General features: G+C 32.7%; 1 long non-coding RNA gene across 1 annotated transcript in view; it reads right to left on the reverse strand.

Annotated features, from left to right (window-relative positions):
• The window catches only part of LOC132743651 (uncharacterized), a 46,759-nt gene extending 44,812 nt beyond the window's left edge, over positions 1-1,947 (reverse strand). Inside the window, exon 1 of the long non-coding RNA XR_009627596.1 lies at positions 1,569-1,947. This is a non-coding gene — a long non-coding RNA (uncharacterized LOC132743651). The remainder of the gene's footprint in view (positions 1-1,568) is intronic.
• Positions 1,948-25,969: the final 24,022 nt, after the last annotated feature.

Raw genomic sequence — 25,969 nt, forward strand, 5'->3', positions numbered from 1 at the left:
GTATATTATCAGTGAATGCTTTGAATAAATTGTTCGCCAGTAAATCGAACACAGTACTAATAAACCTGGAACAAATTATGGAATTTATTGTATATCCCAGTGGAAACTGGATCTCTATGCCGTGCATAGATGATTTTCATGATCATAGAAGTCAAGAAGGTCAGATCATAATGATCGAGAGATACCTTTTATTTCTATTAAAATATGTTAAGCATTTATATCAATTTGGAGGAAAAAATATATAATATCCCGTTCTACCGTGGACTTTAAAAGACCGTCAGAAGCTCAGTTTTTTGTTATTTTAATTTATATTTTAACGGAATTTCATACACGAATACACAGACAGAGTGACACTGGTGTAATATAACAATGCCGATGATGATAATAATAATAATAATAAACTTCAAAAGTGAAACAATTAAATACCCCGCTACGTTCCATTTCCCCCCACCGAGTGCCTCAAATTTTACCGAAAGTCACGTGACATGTGCGACCGATATCAGACGGAAGGTAAAGATTTGAAGATATTTCTGTTATAAATTGATATTAATCAGCAACTTTTTAACTGGTCAGATGTCACTGGGTCATAACATGTTGTTAGAGTATGTTACCGCAACTTGTGACCCTCTCTGGTGCGATATTTGTGTATTATGCAATTATTTAGCGTGAAACGTAGGGGTCCGAGAGAGAACAGCCGATTTATGACACTTCGTTTGATGCGGGTCGGACTAACTTTGAATCGGCATAACTTTTTTAATAATCAAGCAATTAACATGCGGTTTAAAGCACATGAAAGGGAATTCATTTACGGAGGGAACCGTATCAGGGATTTTTGTTTGCTCAATCAGCGACTTTATTATCTTTAATTACGTAATATGTATGGTGAAAAAAGTCGCATAAAATGTTTGACGTTACGTTATATTTTTTTGAGAAAAGATAGAAAAAATTTGAGACACGGTTCCCCAGATATTATAAGTATGTTTATTTTCCAAAAGTTTGATGACAAAAAAATAAAAAATAACTTTGATATGACGATTTAAAATTTTAGGATTTTTATTAAAATTCAATCATTTACAAAGGCATTATTTTCAAATATGTTATTTTTTATGATGATCAACGACATTTAATGCACAAAGATTAAATAAATAACAATTATTACTAAAATAAGTTGGTTTAAATGACATTTATGTGAGTACCACGGAAAGTGTCTGTTGTCACCTTAAGATATGCAGACTTTAAGCATAACTTTGAAACATCAATCCCCTACCCCAAAGATCAATGTAATATTTTGAAAATAAAAGTATCCAAAGTTATCCTTTCTTTAAAAAAATAATGTTACAGGCACCTTCCCTAAGGTACATTAAAAAGCAAATATCTTCTTGTTTAACTTGATTATTTGACTTAGATGCTAATATATTTGGTCCATTTATTTACTCATGTGCAGCAGGCATAGACTGCCATTTTATTGCTGAGAAATTCACAAATTTGACCTTTAGTTTCAAATTAAAATTAAGGTCAAATCACATGTACAATAACAACTACAGTTAAAAGCAAAAAGAAACACTTACCAACAAACTGCCCGCCACATAGATCTACTGCATAAAGGACATCATGCACGAGAATAAACTTCACTAAATGTCTACTAGTATATAAAACAAGCAGATATTTTGAAAATTTGTTGAAAATTAACTGCTGTATGATTGGGTCTCCAAACCGCTTTCATCTCATACAGGCACTAATTACTTGGCACCCGCTAAAAGTTCAAAGCGTTTATGCGGCGACGGACGAATCGACACGATAATTTAGGGGTAGTCACCATACACGGCAAACTCATCAGTAAATTCCCGCTATTTATATCATAATTGAACATTTAAGTACTAAAATAAAAAATTCAAATGTATTCATTCATAAAAATACACTAGATGTTCCTAAAATTGTAATCAAACTGTACAATGATTTAAAAGTTGTAGAGCTAACACCCCAATAAAAACGTAAACATTGAATCGTCCAGTAATCTGGGTCATCGTCTGCTAATGTACTGATCACACTCGCCTTGGATGTGATACGCACACAATAACGGGCACAATAACAGTATGTATAGGTCATATTTTATTTTAAAAATTTTAAAATTAAAACGTGAAGATGATGTGGCGTTTGAAAGAAGATATTGATTCGGATACTTTGTACAATAACGATGAGGAAATCGGCGCTAGTAGGCCCTACAGGTCTGTGTCCGCCCTGAAGAAGATCTTCATTTTTTGAAGGTAAGTGGCTGGTATGTAACTGTCTCTTCATTACATAATATCACGGGAAATTAACATTTAATTGCAATTACTGAAAAGTCTGAAACTACTGAAAAGTCTATCTTTCTATAAAATTCTCATTTTTTTGGCTTCGTTCATGCCTATTTTAGCCTAAAATCAGTGTGAAAAAAAATAGTTTTATATAGAAAAGGTTTAGCTTTAAATAAAAACTTTAAGGAATTTGGCAAAGATGAAATATAATGAAAATTAATCTTTAAAGAAAATAATTTCAAACACTAATTTGTATTAAAAAGTATACTTTAATGATTATAATCATATGGGTTATTTAGACTGTGCATGTAGCAGGAGTGAATTTATTGATCATTAATGGAATGCACACAAAAGAGACAAAAGTTACAGGGATTTTTTCCAGGATTTTAGGAACACGACACATGGTGAAAAAAAGCATGACTGAAATTTTAAAGTGATTAAAATAAATGGATGCAAATAATTTCTGTCTATGGTGGCATCTTCAATTATTTAAGCACTATTACAGTGAAGATCGAAGCCCTTATTTGCAAAGATTCAATACTTTAATTTTGTAACTTTCAATTGGGAATTTTTTATGTGGATTGGGAAAATAATATACTATTTTCAATTGGGAATATGACCCAATAACGGCTATAAAATAAGCCAAAAAAATCCCTGCTTGAGTTAACATTAGCTGCATTGTATTTAAAGGATTTGTTGTGATATGATTTTATAACAGTGGGTGGTCAGTCAGGAAAACTTTATAATCAGTTCCAGATAAGGGCAACTGGTCAAGATACTATTGATTGATTATACTCTAAATCACTCATTTTATTCAATGACTTAATTTGCAGATCAAACATAATCCCAACTTTTCTAGGAAACACATTTAGACCTGTGACAGTATGCTCATTTTTTAATGTCGAAGTTGAGCTGAATTAGCGGTATTCAATGTTACAATCTCTAAATGATCAATTAATGAAACATGGATTGACCAATAATTTATAATGACAAACAAAATGATTAGGGTGAAATTAAAATTGCTTAATATAAAAAAGATTGCCCAACTTTTATGTGACATCCGTGCTGTTCTACAGAAATTAGAAACTTCGAGTTTGACGGGAGCAATAGCGACCGTAGAATGTTTCTAATTTCTGTAGAACAGCTACGGATGAATACTAACATATTTAGTGTCAACCTCATTAATGATTATGATTATATCAAAATGATCAATTGAAAACATTGGGACAAAATGTAAAGTTATTATGACTTTTTCCACGTTACAGCACTCAACATTAACATTTATAATATAAGGATTAGCATAATATCACTTTAAATGTAATTTTAAGGCATAACAATAATAATGTCCTGTACTTACTAAGGTATTCTGGTGGAACACTATTTCTTTAATAATTAAATGCCCACGCTGTTATAATAACTACCACATTTTTTCATTCATTCTGACTATTCTGCAGTCTGTGCGGAATTGCTTATTCAAGAGTTATAAATTACATTCAATAAGTTTTTTCCAAAGCAATGAGATTTGCTACATAATGTTACACATGTATATAATGATCCCGGTAACACATGCAGTCATGTGCATACCAAATTAGACACCAAATAAAAATTGTAAATTTTCAAATTTTTCTGGTACACACAGTATATTATCTGCATCTTCTACAGTAGGTATAATACTTAATGGAACACAACATGCAGTTACAGTTCCATTCGCAGTGTTCCCTATATCTACAAATTAACTGCTACAATAAAATTCAAAATAACCTGTTCATGTAAAAGCTTTTTGACATAGTTCAAGTATCTTTTTAAAGACACTTATGTTTAGGATAAGTATTTAGTTACGCAGCGGGCAAGTCAACTATAACAGTAAAACAGTTATCAAATTGTGATTTTCCATCTTAAGGCATGCAGGCTTGCGATATAAATTAAAATATTGACAAATTAATCACCTGTCAGCGTAACATACTAGGTATGGTTGCCAGTTAATGTTCTAGTTAAATACGTATCAATGCAAGACTGGTCTGAATTGTACTCTTTTTTTTTTTCTCGCGAAAAATAGTTTCTGTAAATAAACATGTTATTTTTTTCTTCACCTAAAGAAATATTTAGTGTTGTGTTAATTTCAAAAGACTATTAAAGGGACTCCACTGAGGTTTTTTTGACATGACGGAACTGGAAATATTTTTTTGAGATTATTACTCCATTTGATGCAGATCTATACTAATTACTTACATGTGCAAAATTTCAGATTCTTAGCTTGCTCCATTTTTCCAGAATAATTATTATAATAGTGAAAATTGACCCAAAATTGAAAACGCTTTACACATAAATCGGACTGAGAATGTCACAAACATATGATTTTTAATGTATTTCTTTAAAAATTTTGGTTATATTTTATAAATATTGATGTTTTAAGTGCTCATGTATATGACTGTGAAAAAATTAAAATTCATGTTTTACGCTTATAAACCTCAGTGGAGTTCCTTTAATGATTTGTGTTGTGTTAATTTCTATAAACTTCTCATATCACTTTATTTTCAAAGTAATATCTGGCAAGTTGGTACAACCTAAAAATTATACTGAATACTAAACGGAATGAATAAATGTACACAAATTGTTTCACCTGGCACGAAATACTTGTGCACTGCACAAGTACTTTGACTCACTGCATACTACACAGGATAAAAATAATTTTCCGGTATATTTAAATTATTAGATACTATTACAAATTACTTTTATTTTCCAATTCTAAGTTAGACAACTTGTGATACTCGAACTCCTAAAGATGTCGGTTTAATTGCATCCTAATGATTTTACAAAATTTGCCATTAAGACATTTAAAATTCTATTTTTAGCTTGACTATTCGAAGAATATGAGAGCTATTGTAGTCGCCCCGGCGTCCGCGTCTATGTTGGTTAAAGTTTTTTGTAAATTCAAATATCTCAATTATTGCTTTAGATATTCAGTTGAAACTTACAATACTTATTTATAGTAACAATGTACATCAGATTGACAAGTTGGATAACTCTGCCTACAATATTGACAAAATTATGCCCCTTTTTAACTTAGAAGTTTTGGTTAAAGTTTTTTGTAAAGTCAAATATCTCAATTATTGCTTGAGATATTCAATTGAAACTTACAATACTTATTTATAGTAACAATGTACATCAGATTGACAAGTTAGATAACTCTGTCTATAATATTTACAGAATTATGCCCCTTTATAACTTAGAAATTTTGGCTAAAGTTTTTTTGTAAAGTCAAATATCTCAATTATTGCTTGAGATATTCATTTGAAATTTACAATCCTTTTTTATAGTAACCATGTACATCAGTTTGCAAAATTGCATAACTCTGCCTGCAATATTTACAGAATTATTTGCCCCTTTGAAACTTAGAAATTTTGGTTAAAGGTTAAAGGTTTTCAAAGATATTTACTTGAAACTTTACATTGTGCTTAGGGTCATAATTGGAGAGTCATAATTGTATGTCACTGACCAAGTTCCATAACTCTACTCGCATTTAGGCTGATTCATCTTCCCTTTTCTACTTAGTCTCTTGGTTAATGTTTACATGCAAGTTTTACATATCTCAATAACTATTAAAGATATTTATTTAAAACTTCACATATATGCATTTAGAATCATAATTGTAGGTCACTGACCAAGATCCATAATTCTATCTTGCATTTAGGCTGATTTTTCTCCCCATTTTCAACGTCAATTTTATGTAATCATAGGTAATTAGCATTATTATACTTAATAAAACACCCTTGTGACAACTTTTTGAATAGTCGAGCCAATACTGTCCTCCGACAGTTCTTGTTTATCTTGTACTATATTTTCTTCTACAGAACCTGTTATACTTATACTTAACTTATACCTATTCAGACAAAGATTGTAAACTTTTGTGTACACAAAAAAATGCAACGTCATTCTCACATTCTCATAGCAGCACAGTACTTAAATTATGGTCATGTTTTTTTTTTCATGAATGAATAATTTTATATTTTTGCAGGTGAAGCTACAATATTTGTCTTGAACTTGACTTTACTAGCTGGGCTTATAAAGACAAGATATCCAGAAGTGATTTCATAGAGAAATGGAAATTATTATTATTATTATTGTTTCGAAATTAGAACAGTCCATTAAAATTTAATTATACTTTTCCTTTTAATCTTCATTTTTAGCTCTACTTTAAAAAAAAAAAGAAGATAAGTAGAGGTATAGTAACAGTCATGTCGGGTTGCCATTGTCGTTCGCAAATTTACTTGATCATAAATATTTAAGTTCTTGGTGCATTAATTAAATGTCTTAATACCTGGCCACAACAACCCTTGGGACAAGACCTTCAAGTATACCAGAATAACCTTGACCTTCAATCATAAATGCACAGTTTAAGATGTAAAATTGAACTTCAATATCAGCTGGCCTAGATCAATTTCTTGGCCTTTGATGTACAGCTATGAAATTTGGACCACAAGCACAGTTTTAGATGTAAAATATCAGCCATCCTTTTTTTTACATAGTTGCCTACTTTCTTGTCCTTTAATGTACAGCTATGAAATTTGGACCACGTGCACAGTTTAAGATGTAAAATTGAACTTTGTTATCAGCTGACCTATATTTTGACCTAGTCATCTATCTTCTTGTCCTTTGATGACTACAGCTAAGAGATTTGGACCCTGTCAGTGTGCACAGTTTCAGGTATATTATTGAATTTCAGTTTTTGTCAAATATCAGATTTCCTAGATTTTGAACTATTCAGTATTGGCATACTTTGGCTTTTTTTTTACTTTTTTCTAAAATTTCTGTTTTAACATTTCTTTAAAACTTTAAATTTTAATTTGTTTGCATTTGGACAAAACAACATATGTTACCAAACATACATGTTCAATGATTTAGATATGATCTTTAGATGACATTGACAGTTGTTAAATTTATAATAAGGGGCAATAAAACATGAAAGCCATTTTTATGCCACCGCAGCATCTGCGATGCGGTGGCATATAGCGATTCACCTGTGTGTGTGTGACTGTGTGTGTGTGTGTGTGTGTTTGTTTGTTTGTTTGTGTGTGTGTGTGTTATATAGATTATATAGTGAACTTAAAAAATCTTCTTGTGAAAAACCACTAGTCCAATTTCAACCAAACTTGGCAGGCTTGATCCTTGGGTGAAGGGCTTCCAAAGTTGTTCAAAGAATTTAATTCCATGCAGAAATCTGGTTGCCATGGCAACCAAAAGGAATTATAAGAATAAATTTAAAAAATCTTCTTGTAAAGACCCAAAAGGCCTAGAGCTTAGATATTTTGCATAAGGCATTGTCTGGTAGACCTCTACAAAGATTGTTCAAATTATAGCCCTGGGGTCAAAATCGGCCCCGCCCCGGGGGTCATTGATTTTCACTATATGTACATATAGTAAAAACTTAAAATACCTTTTTGTAAAGACCCATAGGCCTAGAGCTTAGATATTTTGCATAAGGCATTGTCTGGTAGACCTCTACCAATATTGTTCAAATTATAGCCCTGGGGTCAAAATCAGCCCTGCCCCGGGGGTCATGGATTTTCACTATATGTACATATAGTAAAAATTTAAAATACTTTCTTGTAAAGACCCAAAAGGCCTAGAGCTTAGATATTTTGCATAAGGCATTGTTTGATAGACCTCTACCCAGATTGTTCAAATTATAGCCCTGGGGTCAAAATCGGCCCGGCCCCGGGGGTCATTGATTTTCCTCATATTTACATAGTAAAAACTTATAGTAAAAACTTTAAAAAAAATTCTTCTAGCAATTGACAAATGCTAGAGGTTAGATACTTTGCATGAAACATTGTGAAGTGAACCTCTAGCAAGAATGTTCAAATAATAGCCCTGGGGTCAAAATTGCCCCCACCCCGGGGGTCATTGATTTTCAATATATACATATAGTAAAAAATAAAAAAAATCTTATTGTCTGAAGGTACAAGGCTTAGAGCTTTAATATTTGTTAAATGATATCATCTATAGGTACTCTACCAAAGTTGTTCAAATTTTGCCTCTAGTGTCAAAATTAAAAGTGAACTTTGATATCAGCTGACCTAGATTTTGACAAAGTGTATTACATGTTGTCCTTTGATGCAGTCATGAAATTTTAGGCTGTGTGAAATATGACCTTCACCACCAAATTCACTAGACTCAAGTGCATTGATATATTCCTTCTCTGATCTTTTATTGAGTTAACAATAGATTTAACCACTAATCTGATAATAAGAATTAGATATGCATTATGACAATCTTCAATTGTATAGAAACAAAAAAATCTGTTCCTACACTACTATTTAGTGTTGTATTATTGCGGTGGCATAGCATTTTTCTCAAATGCAATCTTGTTGTTCCCTAAAATGGTGACAAAATATTTGTCTTTTTTTCTCAAAAACTATCAAAAGTTAATCTGACAAACATTAAATATTTCTTGACTATCAAGGAAAGGTTAGTCTGCCAAGCACTTTTCTAGAATTAGGCCTGCTTAGAACTCCTGTGTTGCTTCTAACTATCTAGAACTTGTGAAAAGTGGAGCTTGGTCTCTGACAGAATTTGATTAAATAAACATCTAAACTAATTTATTCAGTATATCTGAAACCACTCTAGGTATTAAGCTGGTAAGGTACAAGAAAGGCGTATCTATACGTCGGGAGATAATGTACAAAAAAGGCATAGCTGTCTGTGAGTCGGAAAAGTTGAATAACTTTAAAATATATTCTTTTTGTTTGCAGTACCTAGAAGCATGTGAAGTGGAGATGAAGTGATGCTGAGAACTTTCAAGGTATATTTTGCTATTTTTGCGTAAACCTGTGACATAAAGTGTAACTCCCTGCATTTTAGAATTCCTTTTTAGCTCGACTATATGAAGTATATGGAGAGCTGTCCTACTCACCCCGGCGTCTGTGTCAAGATTTCAGATTAAAGTTTTGGTGCAGTAAAATATTTTGGACTGTAACTTTTTATTGTGTCCCCACCATAGGTGGGTGGGGGCATTTAGATTTACCCTTGTCCGTCTATCCGCACTCACAGGACAGTAATTATGTGGCTAGAGGGACAATAGGTAACTGTTCTTTCTCTTTGATGTCATTCATTCCGAAATGCTTTTATATGGCTATTTTCTTTTGTGTGGCTAAAAAGAACAATAGAGAGAACAATAAAGTAGCCACATTATTACTCTCCTGTTAGAACGTCCATCCATCCGTCCATTCTCTTTTTGTGTCACACGTAACTCAAAAAGTAATTGATCTAGAGTCATGAAACCTGACAGGAATGTTGATCAGCATGTGAAGTTGTGCACCTGGGTATTTTCATGTGAATATATTATTCAGTATCTTCAGAGTTATTGCCCTTGACTTAGTAAAAATTTGCAAGTTTCAACAGTTACTTGTGTCGCAAGTAACTCAAATAATATTTTACCTAGAGGCATGAAACCTTACTGGAATGTTTATTAGCATGTGTAGTTGTTCATCTGGGTATTTTTGTGTGGATATATTTAGTATTTTTAGAGTTATTGCCTTGACTTAGTAAAAATATCCAATTTTCAACTTGTGTCGCACATTGCTAAAAAGTATTTGACCTAGAGTCATGAAACTTACAAGAATGTTGATCAGCATGTGAAGTTGTGCACCTGGGTATTTTTGTGTGGATATTTTTAGTAATTTTATTTTTGTTATTTCCCTTGACTTAGTAACAATTTACACTATTCAATTTTGTGTTGCACTTAAATCAAAATTTATTTGACCTGTAGGCCTGAAAGTTTACAAGAATGTTGGTCAGCATGTGTACCTTGGGTTTTTTTTGTGGATTTATTCAGTATTTGTAGTATTTTGCCCTTTACTTAATAAAAGATTTTTTTTTCAACTTGGGCACATGTAGCCCAAAAAAAAAATTTTGACCTAGAGACATAAGATTGACAAATCGGTGGAGTGTTGCGGGCACCCGTGTCCTATGGACATATTTTCTAGTTTCTTCAGGTATCAACTTCAAACTTCAAATATATGTTCCTTATCATCAACCACATGTCATGTGACAAGGTTCATAACTCTAGCACCAATATTTTCAGATTTATTTCCCCTTGAACTTAAAAAAATATTATGTTTTACTACAACTTTTTCATTTCTTAAGGTATCAACTTCAAACTTCAAATATATGTTCCTTATCAGTAAATATTTTTGACTGTTACTTCTTTATTTCATAAGTGATCAACTTCATACTTTCAAATGCATGTTCCTTATCATCAAACACAGCTTATGTGACAAGGTTCATAACTTCTAGCACCAATATTGCAAGAATTATTCCCATTAACTTAGTTTTTTTTCTTGAAAAATGTTATTTTTTACCATAACTTCTTTAGTTTTATAGAATCTACCTCAAACTTCAAAAACATATTCCTTTTATCATCAACCAAATCTTATGTGACAAAATTCATAACTCTTAAAGCAATATTTTCAGATTTATCTCCCTTTGAACTTAGAATTTTTTTTTAAGAAATATCATAACTTCTTTACTTTTTAGCTCACCTGTCACGACATCTCATAAATCACTGAGCCAATTTCGCCCAAACTTCACAGGAATGTTCCTTTGGTGGTCACCTTTAAAAATTCTTCAAAGAACTAAATTCCATGCAGAACTCTGGTTGCAATGGCAATCAAAAGATTTAAATTTCTTCTTCTGAAAAACCCAAAGAGGTAGACCTTAGATATTTGGCACGATTCATCTTCTAGTGCGTGTGTACCAAGTTTTGTTCAAATAAAAGCCCTGGGATCAATTTGGCCCCACCCCAGGGGGTCATTGATTTTTCCCTATATGTGTATAGTTAAAACTTAAAAAAATCTTCTATAAAAAAAAACCGAAAGAGCTAAACCTTATATGTTTAGCATGAAACATCTTCTAATGGGTGTCTACCAAGTTAGTTCAAATAAGAGGCCTTGGATTTTAAATTTGGCCGCCCTGGGGTCATTAATTTTCTTATTTATGTATAGCAAAAGCTTTAAAAAATCCTTCTTTTAAAAAAAAATGAAGAGGTAGAGCTAGGGTATTAAGAATGAACCATCTTCTAGTGAGTGTCTACCAAGTTTGTTCAATAAAGCCCTCAGGGGTCAAAATTTTTTTTTGCCTGCCCCAGGGGTTTCATTGTTTTTTCCCTACATGTGTATAGTAAAACTTCTTTAATAAACCCAAGGAGCTAGAGCTAAGATATTGTAATATTGTAAATGGGTGTCTACAAGTTGTTGAAATAAGGGCTCTGGGATTATGGGTCATTGATTTTCCTAATATGTGTAAAAAATCTTATTAAAACCCCCAAAGAGCTAGAGTTTAGATACTAAGCATGAAATATCTTCTAGTGAGTGTCTATACCAATTTTGTTCAAATAAAAGCGTGTGGTAAAAATTATCCCTGCCCCGATGGGGGGGGGGGGGTCATTGTTTTTCCCTATATGGGTATATTAAAAATTTAAAATTTCTTCTTTTAATAAACTTAAAGGGCTAGAGCTTAGATGTTTAGCATGAAACATCTTCTAATGGGTGTCTTATTGTAACCGAGTTTGTTCAAATAAAATCCCTTGGGTTAAAATTTGCCTGGCCCGTGAGGCCTATATACAGGTGAGCGATTTCAGGGCTATCATTGCCCTCGTTTGTTAAGGTATCTTCTTCAAACTTCAAATATGTTTTTTTCTTATCACACATGTGTTGTGGGCAAGGTCAATAACTCTGTGTGACTATTTCAAGAATTATTTCCCCTTGAACTTGGAATTTATGTAAACAAATATAACTGCTTGTCATAAGAAGAAATAATTTTATATTATAATTGATTTTTCCTATCATAGTTTTGTCTTAAATCCTTACTGCATCCAGTATTTAATTAGTCGAGCTTCTCTGTCTCCTGTGACAGATCTTGTTGTTGTACATATTCAGTGTCAATTTTACCAATCTATTACTATAGCATAATAATATACATGTATAATTACTTATCATTATATAATAAAGATGTACATGTACCTGCACTGTTTGAAAATTTCATCTATTTTGACATCAAGCATACTTGACTCCTAGCATACTTGACTCCTGGCATCAGGGTTTGCTCAAAATTTCCTATATTTTTGTGTGAAAGGGTCGTAACTGAAACTTTATCAATAATCTTTTTTTGCATACAAATAGAATTACCTTACCAATCAAAGATAAATCAATAACTGAATGAATTTTAGCCCAATTCCAAAATCAAATTAGAACTTCGTAGGATGATAGATCTTATTAAGAAAAATTGCAGTGCACAAGAACCAGTACTTTGCACTTCTTTTATTTAGAGTTAGTGCACTTTGTTAACAATAATACTATATTTTTGTACAGGCCATTTCTCCTAAACAATAACAGCTATTGACTTGAAACTTCATAGGATGATAGACATTATTAAGAAGAAGTACATTTCACTAGAACCAGAAGTCTGCACTTCTTATTTTTTTAGTTATTGCCCTTTGTTTATTGGCCGGGTTGCACTGGTGCAAACCCGGGTTATAGTATGGTGAATGTTGGGCGGCGGGCGGGCGGGCGGTGAAAAACTTTCGTAACAGTTTTCTCAGCAACTACTTATCACAGCCTTTTGATATTTGGTATACAGCATCAACACATGGTCCCATACTGTGGGATTCGACTTCAGGTTGGTCACTCATCTACTTCCTGTTTGCTGACCTAGTTAAATTTTCAACATTAATGGTCAATAGCAGGAAATTTTCGTAACAGTTTTCTCAGCAACTACTTATCACAGCCTTTTGATATTTGGTATTCAGCATCAACACATGGTCACATACTGTGGGATTCGATTTCAGGTCTGTCGATCATCTACTTCCTGTTTTCTGACCTAGTTAAATTTTCAACATTAATGGTCAATAGCAGGAAATTTTTGTACAGTTTCTCAGCAACTACTTATCACAGCCTTTTTGATATTTGGTATTCAGCATCAACACATGGTCCCATACTGTGGGATTCGATTTCAGGTCTGTCGATCATCTACTTCCTGTTTGCTGACCTAGTTAAATTTTTCAACATTTAATGGTCAATAGCAGGAAATTTTTGTAACAGTTTTCTCAGCAACTACTATCACAGCCTTTTGATATTTGGTATACAGCATCAACACATGGTCCCATACTGTGGGATTCAATTTCAGGTCGGTCACTCATCTACTTCCTGTTTGCCTGACCTAGTTAAATTTTCAACATTAATGGTCAATAGCAGGAAATTTTCGTAACAGTTTTCCTTCAGCAACTACTTATCACAGCCTTTTGATATTTGGTATTCAGCATCAACACATGGTCCCATACTGTGGGATTCGATTTCAGGTCTGTCGATCATATACTTCCTGTTTTTGCTGACCTAGTTAAATTTTCAACATTTAAATGGTCAATAGCAGGAAATTTTTGTAACAGTTTTTCTCAGCAACTACTTATCACAGCCTTTTGATATTTGGTATACAGCATCAACACATGGTCCCATACTGTGGGATTCGATTTCAGGTCGGTCACTCATCTACTTCCTGTTTGCTGACCTAGTTAAATTTTCAACATTAATGGTCAATAGCAGGAAATTTTCGTAACAGTTTTCTTGGCAACTACTTATCACAGCCTTTTGATATTTTGTATACAGCATTATCACATGGTCCCATACTGTGGGATTTGATTCCAGGTCTGTTGCTCATCAACTTCCTGTTTGCCCACTTAGTTAAATTTTGACATAATTAATGATTTATAGATAGTAGGAAATTTTCGTAACAGTTTTCTCAGCAACTACTTAGTAAGCCACAGCTTCTTGATATGTGGTTCACAGCATTGACATGTGGTCCCATATTGTGGGATTCCATTTCAGGTCTGATGCTCATTACCAACTAAGTTAAATTTTCAACATCAATGGTCAAGACAGTGGTAAAAAATTTAAGTAACATCACAGCCTCATGATATTTTGTATACATATGCAACCCGGCCATTTCTGTCTTTGACCCATTTTTATCATATTTTTTTGTCTGGGCCATTTCTCCTTAACAATAAAAGCTATTAACTTGAAACTTCACAGGATGATAGATCTCATTAAGGAGAAATGCAGTGCATAAGAAACAGTACTCATCACTGAAAAGGTACTCATCACTTCTTTACTTTTGAGTTATTGCCCTTTGTTAATTTTCATTTGTTAAATACTTAATTTTTGTCCGGGCCATTTCTCATATATAACAAAAGCTATGGACTTGAAACTTCAGAGGATGATAAATCTCATTAAGAAAAATTGTAGTGCACAAGAACCAGTACACTGCACCTCTTTTATTTTCAGTTATTGCCCTTTGTTAACAATAATACTTAAGTTTTTTACAGGCCATTTCTCATAAATAAAACATAAAAAAATAAAGCTATTGACTTGAAACTTCATAGGATGATAGATCTCATTAAGAAGAAGTGCAGTGCAAAAGCACCGGTACTTACCACTTTATAATTTTTCAGTTAATGCCCTTAGTTAATTTTCATTCTTTATTTTTGTCTAAACCATTTCACAGACACTTGGGGTGTGGAGCTCAAAACGCCTTTAAAATCCAAATAAAAAGCATATTTGTCAATCCAAGCACATGTACTGATCATATATATATCAATAAGTCGTTATTATTATAGTCGTTGAAATATAAATTTTTTTTCAAAACGGCTTATATTAAATTTTTTTTGATATATATGATCAGTACATGTGCTGGGATTGACAAATATGTTTTTATACCCCCAAAAACGAAGTTTGGGGGGGTATATAGGAGTCACCCGGTGGTCGGTCGGTCGGTCGGTCGGTTGGTCGGTCGGGCGGTCGGTCGGTCGGTCGGTCGGTCGGTCCAGACGTCCGTTGCATTTTCCTTGTCCGGAGCATAACTTGAAAACTAATAGTTGGAATTCAATATAACTACATACAATGGTCAAGCACATTGAGAGGAAGTGCAGTGCACAAGAACCATAACTCTATCTTGACTAATTACAGAGTTATTGCCCTTTGTTACTTTTCCTTGTCTGGGGCATAACTTGAAAACTACTGGTTGGAATTCAAAACAACTTCATACAATTGTCAAACACAATAAGGGGAAGTGCAGTGCACAAGAACCATAACCTTATCTAAAGTAATTACAGAGTTATTGCCCTTTGTTGCTTTTCCATTGCTTTTTTTTTTGTCCGTTGCATTTTCCTTGTCCGGAGCATAACTTGAAGACTAATGGTTGGAATTCAATATAACTACATACAATGGTCAAGCACATTGAGAGGAAGTGCAGTGCGTAAGAAACATAACTCTATCTTGACTAATTACAGAGTTATTGCCCTTTGTTACTTTTCCTTGTCCGGGCATAACTTGAAAACTACTGGTTGGAATTCAAAACAACTTTCATACAATTGTCAAAACACAATAAGGGGAAGTGCAGTGCACAAGAACCATAACTCTATCTAAAGTAATTACAGAGTTATTGCCCTTTGTTGCTTTTCCAATTGCCTTCTTTTTTTTGTCAGGAGCATAACTTGAAGACTAATGTTTGGAATTCAATATAACTACATACAATGGTCAAGCACATTGAGAGTAAGTGCAGTGCATAAGAACCATAACTCTATCTAAAGTAATTACTGAGTTATTGCCCTTTATTTCTTTTCCATTGCTTTCTTTTGTCTGGACCATAACTTGAAGACTAATTGTTGGGAATTCATTATAACTTCATACAATGGTCCAGCACATTGAGAGAAAGTGCAGTGCACAAGAACCATAACTCCATTTGACTTATTACAGAGTTACTGCCCTTTGTTTCTTTTCCTTGTCCAGAGCATGACTTTAAAACTACTGGTTGGAATTCAAAACAACTTCATACAATGGTCAAGCACAATAAGGGGAAGTGCACTGCACAAGAAACCATAACTCCATCTTGACTAATTACAGAGTTATTGTCCTTTGTTATTTTTCCATTGCTTTCTTTTGTCCGGACCATAACTTGAAGACTTATTGTTGGAATTCATTATAACTTCATACAATGGTCATGCACATTGAGAGGAAGTGCAGTGCATAAGAACCATAACTCCATCTTGACTAATATTACAGAGTTACTGCCCTTTGTTACTTTTCCTTGTCCAGAGCATAACTTGAAAACTACTGGTTGGAATTCAAAACAATTTTATACAATGGTCAAGCACAATAAAGGGAAGTGCAGAGTGCAGTGCACAAGAACCATAACTCCATCTTGACTAATTACAGAGTTATTGCCCTTTGTTACTTTTCCTTGTCCAGAGCATAACTTGAAAACTACTGTTTGGAATTCAGTACAACTTCATACAGTTGTCAAGGACATTCAAAGGAAGTGCAGTGCACAAGAGTCATAACTCCATTTTGACAAAATACAGAGTTACTGCCCTTTGATACTTTTCCTTGTCCGAAGCATAACTTAAAACGTACTGGTTGGAATTCAAAACAACTTCATACAATGGTCAAGCACAATAAGAGGAAGTGCAGTGCACAAGAACTATAACTCTATCTTCAGTATTTATAGAGTTATTGCCCTTTGTTCTTTTTCTTTGTCTTTCTTGACTTATTACAGAGTAATTCAATTAAACTTCATCAATGGCCAACCACATTGAAAGGAAATGCAACATACATGAACCACAATTATCTTTAATTGCCCACAACCATAACTCTATGTTTCAATTCTTTTACAAGGTATTCTGTTACTAGTAACATCCTCATTTCCGAAGCAGACTTGTGGGGGTATTAATCACATTTAGTGATAGTTCTAGTTTATTTGGATGTTAAAGGCGTTTTGAGCTCCACACCCCAAGTGTCTGTGGACCATTTCTCATATATAATAAAAGGTATGGACTTGAAACTTCTGAGGATGATAGCTCTCATTAAGAAGAAGTGCAGTGCACAAAAACCGGTACTCATCACTTCCTATTGTTTAGTAATTGCCCTTTGTCAATTTTCATACTTTATTTTTGTCCTGGCCATTTCTCCTAATTAAGCTGTAAAAGTTATGGACTTGAAACTTCATAGGATGATACATGTAGATCTTATAGTAAAGAAGTAAAGTGCAAAAAAAAAACTGGTACTCTGCACTTCTTATTTTTTTAGTTATTGAGTTATTGCCCTTTATTGATTTTCAGGTTATTTCTCCTAAACTGTAAAAGCTTTGGACATGAAAATTTTGTAATTTCAAGGCCTTGAACTAAATTGCATCTTCACATTGAGTAATTTAAGGGCCTTTAACTTAGAATGAAAAATAATCATGTATGCAAACAAAATTGGAACTATTAGAATGAAAATTAATGGTTTGTGTAAACAAATTTGGAACTAGATATTAATATTATTATCAACATTACAATTTTGTCTGCATGCGTGAGCATCCATGGGGTGATGTCACATTTCTAGTTTTATCTTTTTAAAAATGCAATTTCAGAAATAGTAATAATCAATTATCACTCTTATCTTTAAAAGTGACCTATATACCATGTACTTGTTTCATTGGAATAAGTCAGTACTTACCTATGCATTTATATTATTAGTTATAAAGATTTTTTGACAAGTTATATGGCCCTATATAAATGGTTATATTGCAAAAACAACAGTTTATATATGGCCATATAACCAGTGTCAGAAATATTTATAACAAATTTATGATACAGCAAGCATCTTTTTCAAGAGTAAAAGATTTCGTCATAAATTTACAGCAGCCGTGTATATAAAATTGTATATATGTCACAATTGTCCAATGAAAAGCAATGTTACAACGTTCAGTATTATAAGTATATTTATTAAACCAATGTCAGCAGGTTGGGGAAGACTGTTTTAAGAGACTGTCTTATGTGACCATTTTTCTTGATTCCCAGAGTCGATCACTTTAAACAGTCTTGACTGTACTGAGTAACAAACCTTTAGCACAAAGGCATCGATTTGCACTTACTCTTAAGAGTGTTAATATGAATTTGATATTTATAACATACTTTTGTCAAAGAAGCAATTATTATGTACATATCGTATATTTACTCACTGACTTACTTTGCAGGAAACTTCTCAGTGAAGTACGATGATGGCACACAAGAGTTCCTTCTTCATGTTCTTCATGGGATAAAGCACAGGATCATTACAATCAGGAGTTACTCACAGGATCATTATAATCAGGAGTTACTAGTACTCAGTCAACAAAGACTCAATTTTAGAAAAGAATTAAATGGATATTAATGTTAGCCTAAAAATATTTGACCTAGAGTCTTTAGTTTGTGTTGGGCACCCATGTCCTTTGGATACTTTTCTAGTTACAATTTATTTAGACATTAGTGTAAATACAACAAAATTAATTATTTAATGCTGTTCATCATTTTGAACTCATGTTTTAATCTTACCTACATGTATAAAAATCAAACATATTTAGCTCGACGTATTTGATAAGAATAAGTATAATCGCTATTGTAGTCACCCGAGTGGCGGCGTAACCTCCTTATGTAGTAAAAGTTTTTGTTAATACCACAAAATCTTTCCAAAGTCCGTTATTAAGATTTTTCTTGTTATATAATAAATGTTCCGCCGGCATAGAACAAATCAACTTATGAAATATCCTATGTTTTAAATTTGATGCATCAAACTTATGTTCTGCCGGCAGAACAATTTCAAATCAAAATTTTTTAAATGATAATTCTTTTCTGAATTATATTAATTAAACCAAAAAATGTTTTAAAAATTTTCTTTCATAAATTAAATGTTCCGCCGGCAATTACAAGAATCAACTATACTTATGGTTATATATCCTATGTTTAAATTGATGTTATCAAACTTATGTTCGCCGGCAGAACAATTTCAAATCAATTTTATTAAATGATATTCTTTCTGAATTATATTTTGATTAAACCTAAAAAGGTTATCAAGATTTTTCTTGTTATAAATAAATGTTCCGCCGGCAGAAACAGAATCACTTATGGTTATTTCCTATGTTTAAATTGATGTTATCAAAACTTATGTTCCGCCGGCAGAAACAATTTCAAATCAGTTTTATTAAATGATATTCTTTCTGAATTATATTTTTGATTAAACCTAAAATGGTTATTAAGATTTTTCTTGTTATAAATAAATGTTCCGCCGGCAGAACAGAATCACTTATGATTATATCCTATGTTTAAATTGATGTTATCATATTTATGTTCCGCCAGCAGAACAATTTCAAATCAATTTTATTAAATGATATTCTTTTCTGAATTATATTTTTAATTAAACCTAAAAAGGTTGTTAAGAATTTTCTTGTTATAAATAAATGTTCCGCCGGCAGAACAGAATCACTTATGGTTATATCCTATGTTTAAATTGATGTTATCAAACTTATGTTTCCGCCGGCAGAACAATTTCAAATCAATTTTATTAAATGATATTCTTTCTGAATTATATTTTTGATTAAACCTAAAAAAGGTTATTAAGATTGTTATAAATAAATGTTCCGCCGGCAGAACAGAATCACTTATGGTTATATCCTATGTTTAAATTGATGTTATCAAACTTATGTTTCGCCAGCAAAAACAATTTCAAAATCAATTTTTATTAAAATGATATTCTTTCTGAATTATATTTTTGATTAAACCTAAAAAAGGTTGTTAAGAATTTTAATATATTGTAATAAGTAAATGTTTCTGCCGGCGGAACAGGATTATTTATGAATTTATAAATTTTTCCTTTGCGTTAGAGTGAATCATATTTCTGTTCTGCTGGTGGAACAATTTCAAAATGATTACATTATTTGATTTTAATTTAAGAAATATATTTTTGACAAAATTTTGCAAAGGTGTTAAAAATTGTATCTTGTAGTAAATAAATGTTCCGCCGGCAGAACAGAATCACCTACGGTTATATCCTATAGATGTTTAAATTGATGTTATCATACTTTTGTTCCGCCGGCAGAACAATTTCAAATCAATTTTATTAAATGATATTCTTTCTGAGTTATATTTTTTATTAAACCTTTAAAGGTTGTTAAGAATTTTGATATGTTGTTATAAGTAAATGTTCCGGAGGCGGAACAGGAATTTTTATGATTCTAGCTTATTTTTGCATTCATATGGATTGGAATCATAAAACTGTTCTGCTGGCGGAACAATTCCAATGAGTTCTTTTATTTGATTTTTACTTTAAGAAATGCATTTGTTACAAAATCTTGCAAAGGTTGTTCAGAATTGTGATATGTTGTAATTAATAAATGTTCCGCCGGCAGAACAGAATCACTTATGGTTATAACCTAGTATGTTTTGATACATGTTTTCATACTTATGTTCCGCTGGCGGAACAATTTAAGACTGAACTATTTTGTAAAATAACTTAATATATGTTTTATTTAATGTTCCGCCGGCAGAACATTTTAGCATTTTTGGATTCTTGCTATCACACAGAAAGAACTGCTAAATGTTCTGCTGGCGGAACAAATCATGATTTATTTGTGATAATATGCTGTATTTTTATAACAAAATGAAATAAATTTTGTGTTAAATATATTTTCAGATGTACTTTTTGTTGATTTTCCCTTAAAATACATCTTTAAATATCCACTAAAATAGCTGAAAATGGCATTTTTAATTGGGAATCTGTGGATAATCCCTTTTTAAAATGGATGGAGTTATATGTACAAATATTTGCAGTACATATTTAACATATTCTTCGATGTTTGAAAATGGTTGTATTAGCTTAATAATATTATAACATATATAATTTCATGCAAGTGTGGTATACAACCTCAATTTCAAAATATACAGGATCTATAACGTTCTTTCTTGAAAATTGTATATAAGAATTGATTTACTCAAGCCCTTGTCATAAAGTTTTGTTTGTTTGTTTGATTGAGTTTTACGTCGGACCGACACAGTATTGGTCATAAAGCGACGTTTCAGCCTTGTTTTGCGGAGGAAGACCTCAGGTGCCCTTCCGTGCATTATTTCATGCACGAACGGGTACCCGAGTAGAACCACCGACGTTCCGTAAGCTAGTTGGATAGTTTCCTCACATAAAGAATTCAAAATCCCTGTCGGGATTCGAACCAACAGCGGTGAGGGGTAAGTGGTTTGAAGTCAAAGACCTTTTTTCACTCGGCCACGGACGACCTTTTGTCACAAAGTAATCGATATAAGTGAGCAAACATTCGTAGATAGCTTCTTGCGTTTAAATAGTATTTTGTTTTAACACATAATACTCATTCCTTGTCAGACCCTTATCTGTCAGAAAAATTTCGAACCGCGACCAGCTTATCAAATTGTTAATGTTTACAGTAAATTTTGCAATTTTCACATTTTCCTCTATCCTTTGCTCCGTCTATCCAGTTTGGTTCGGTGCCTTATTTGATGGCCTGTCGTTATGGCTTGGTCATGTTGCGTTTTATGAACGAACTTGAGATTGCAATGTCACATATGCCAGAATTTCAAAATAACGTACACACCACTCATCGTGATAAATATAAGGACTTTTTCTTTTTTAATCAATCAAAATTATAAATATCTGAATAATCACAACGTCAATTAAGTATTATTGTTTAACATGTTACTTTACACCTACTTAATTTATTATTTCGTATTTGTGAAAAGTATAATGAGCTAATACGGTAAATATCATTGAGCATTTTGTAATAAAATACTTTCATACTACATAATAAAGCTATTGTAACAAGACTAAGCTGAACATAAACCATCAGATAAATGCTATAAAATTATTTCCAATATTTACAACCAAACGTAAATTCTGGATATAAATGGACTAAATAATATTATTTTATTTGAAATTTAGGCATCACGCATTCAAATGTCAAACATATATATTGACCAAGACAAACTTGAAGAAAGGGAAAAGCAGAACAATCTTATCTTTTAAAATGTGATATGTCTTGAGTAATTGTTTCTCTGATCGACGTATATAATAAATCTTTAAAGATGGTAATTGTAAGATAACTATTGTACATGCAAGGTGGTAATGTTGGAGAACAAAATGTTATAACTTAAATACTCATTTTGACTTTACATTTGAGATTATATCTATTTATATTGCTATGTTTTTGTCGCATTATGAAAGGGACCAAAATATATCTTACATGTCTTGTCTGAATATTAAAAGTTGAATTCTGCTTAAGCCGGTGCTAGGGGGGGGGGGGCGTGTAGTATGCAGTTGACAGCACATTCCATGAACAGGCTCAATCAAGCTGAACCTGCAACATTTTCAATTTTGCCGTTTTGGACTTACTTTTGGTATTCTTATTTCCCCTATTTTGTAGTTAAAAATGCTGACATAAATGATATTTTGAAATTGGTAGATGTTGTAATGAACTCGTGTTCATTAAAGACAGTAAATATAAAAAATCTTAATATAAAATGTCGCGGGTCAGCTCAACCAGGTAGGCAGTATCATGGAAATTTGGGGTTGAAGTGAATGATAACGCAACAAAAGATACGATCCTGTAATTACATAAACATGCAAAATATATATGGTACATATACAAAAGTCATTATTTAATTAAATACACAATATTACAATAACTAACATACATGATTCATTCGAGTATATATTAATAAATACAAAATACATTTATACCTGTAATTATATAAATAAAATAAATACAGAAATGGTAAATATATATAGCACAAAAATGGCTTTGTTATTGTTTGACTTTTTGAATAATGGCGGAGAAAAGGCGGAAGGAGTTTACGATTGGTTCTTGACCCGTGCAAAAGTAAATCGAGAATTCAACAAAAAGGAGTTTTTAATACCAACAACTGCATATGACAATCTATAAGAGTACTATTTAAAACTGATATAATTTTCTCTGTGTTTGTTTGTGTGTATATTTAAAAATGATATTCTCTAGGATAGCTTATTGGAAGTATAGGTTAAGTATAGGCCAGTACAATGTAATAAACAAATATATATACCCTATGACACATTCCCCCCAGCTGAAAAATGTCGTCCCGACATTTCAAACTCGGAAACATATATACAACTAATATATACTGAAACAATATTGTTCAGCATAAATATATATATAATATCAACTATATAATATACTACAAAAATATTGTAGTAAATCTTATCGTAAACTTGATGTACGAACTAGTTTATTATCTGTTGTATTTCACACATATAATGTATAACAATACTCGAGTATATCAGTATCATCTTGAGCAATACAAACGCATGTCGGCTTTTTTAATACGGACGAAATGTCATATTTCCGCGATATGGAAATATCTGTACGTCATGAAAGAACCAGTTATTGCAACATATGAACGCAATTTTGAAAAGCTTTGTCAAGTGTATGGTGTTTGTCATATACATGTATGTATGCGTTTATTTTTGATAAAATCTATCAATGTTATATATATTCTTTAATATTAAATTTATATTATTATTTATATTTCAATTGCATATTCTGGTAAGTATATATACAAGCATTATCATAACATTTCACATCATTTTTTTAGGCAATTGTCAACTATATACAGGTAAGTAAAGTCATTCCCTTCGTGGTAAGTATACGTTATCCATATATCCATTCATATCTTGGATTAAGGTAAGTATTTAGTATGAAATGTATATCTTGTGAAGAATACTGGTATCTCCCAGATTGTTGAAGGTTTACAAACTCTTCATGATTATTGAAGCTTCAATGTTGTGACCATACGTCAATAATCCAGATAGCTTATGTTGAAACTATGTTATCATTTATTTCATTACCCATTGGTCTGACTGTTGCCACTGAGGTTTACGTCGATGTCGTTGTGGACGTAATTGTACCGACTGAGCTTCCTCGTTTGTTTCCTGATTTCTTCTTTGAGGAATGATATACTTTGATGATTTGATTTCTTCTGTATTTTTATATCTTACCGATGCTGATTTAAGTGGTAAAAGAAGATTTCTGTGAAGCGTTTTAATCTTTCGTGATTTTGTTGTGATTAATGCCTCCGTGGGATCACTTTGTTTCCAGAATTTTGTACTTCACAACAGCAGGTGTCAAGTGCTGTGTGGCAGCCGTAAAAAGTTGCCCCGTACTTCACTTCAGTGTTGTAATATTTTATGGTCCTTCGGGATCATTGATGCCAACACTATAAAGTGTTGAGAATTGAGTACCGCTCAAGCCGGTGCTAGGGGGCGTGTGGGATGTTGCTTTTAGTCATTATCCCTCATGTACAGACTCAATCAAACCGAGTCTGCAATTCTTATGTTATTTTGTTGTGATTAATGCTTCCGAGGGATCACTTTGTTTCCAGAATTTTGTACTTCACAACAGCAGGTGTCGAGTGCTGTGTGGCAGCCGTAAAAAGTTGCCCCGTACTTCACTTCAGTGTTGTTATATTTTCTGGTCCTTCGGGATCATTGATGCCAACACTATAAAGTGTTGAGAATTGAGTACCGTTCAAGCCGGTGCTAGGGGGCGTGAGGTATGTTGCTTTTATTCATTATCCCTCATGTACAGACTCAATCAAACCGAGTCTGCAATTCTTATGTTATTTTGTTGTGATTAATGCTTCCGAGGGATCACTTTGTTTCCAGAATTTAGGATTTTGTTTCTTAATTTGAAAAACTGGTAATGTTTGGTCTGGTTGAGAAACTACAATATAAGGTTCTGATTCCCATTTGTCTGCTATTTTGTGTTTTCCTCTGAGTGAAACATTCCTTGCTAACACTATGTCTCCTGGATGTAATGTTGCCGCTTTAGCCTTAATGTCATATTTGTCTTTGTTTACTTCTGCTGTTTTGTCTGCTGTTTGTTTAGCTTTGTTGTAGGCAAGTGAAAGTTTGTCTCGAAGTTTTCTAACGTATTCGTTTCTGGATTTAGATGAGTTTTCTTCAATATGAATTCCAAGTTAAGCATCTAGAGCTAATTTTGGTTGTCTGCCAAACATGATAAAATAAGGAGAGAAACCTGTGCTTTCGTGTATCGTAACATTGTAGGCATGAACCAGTGGAGCGACATAAGTTTTCCAGTCAGCTTTCTTGTCTTCAGGTAATGTACCAAGCATCTTTAAAAGTGTTTGATTAAATCTTTCACAAAGACCGTTACCCATCGCATGATATGGTGTGGTGTGAGACTTAGAAATGCCTGCTAAATTACATAATTCTTTGATTAAATGACTCTCAAAACTGGCTCCTTGGTCACTGTGTATTCTGTCTGGAAAACCGTAATGAACGAAAAATTGATCAAATAAAACTTTTGCAGTCGTTGAAGCAGTCTGATTCTTTGTAGGAAAAGCTTGAGTTTATCGTGTAAAGTGATCGGTGACAAATAAAATATGTTCGAATCCACCTTTTGAACGTTCTAGGCTTAGATAGTCAATGCAGATTATTTCCATTGGTGAAGTAGATGAAATTGAAACTAATGTTGTGTTTTTCTCTTGATACATCTTTCACATGATCTGACTTTTTGTTCTATGAAAGTATCCATTCCAGGCCAATAAAAACGCTGTTTGAAGAGAGAAGTAGTCCTATCGCGGCCCTGATGTCCGAGATCATCATGAAGAGCTTGGAAGATTTCTTCTCTAACCGCTTCAGGACGTATCAGTTGTAGATATGTTTGACCTTTGAATTGTGCACGCCTATACAAAACACCACCTTTGAATTCAAAGTTGTCCCATTCACATAAGTATTTAACCGCTGGAGAGATATTAC

Source organism: Ruditapes philippinarum, unplaced genomic scaffold (assembly GCF_026571515.1).
Source record: "Ruditapes philippinarum isolate M1 unplaced genomic scaffold, ASM2657151v2 ctg6227_1_1_1_1, whole genome shotgun sequence".
NCBI classification, from domain to species: domain Eukaryota; kingdom Metazoa; phylum Mollusca; class Bivalvia; order Venerida; family Veneridae; genus Ruditapes; species Ruditapes philippinarum.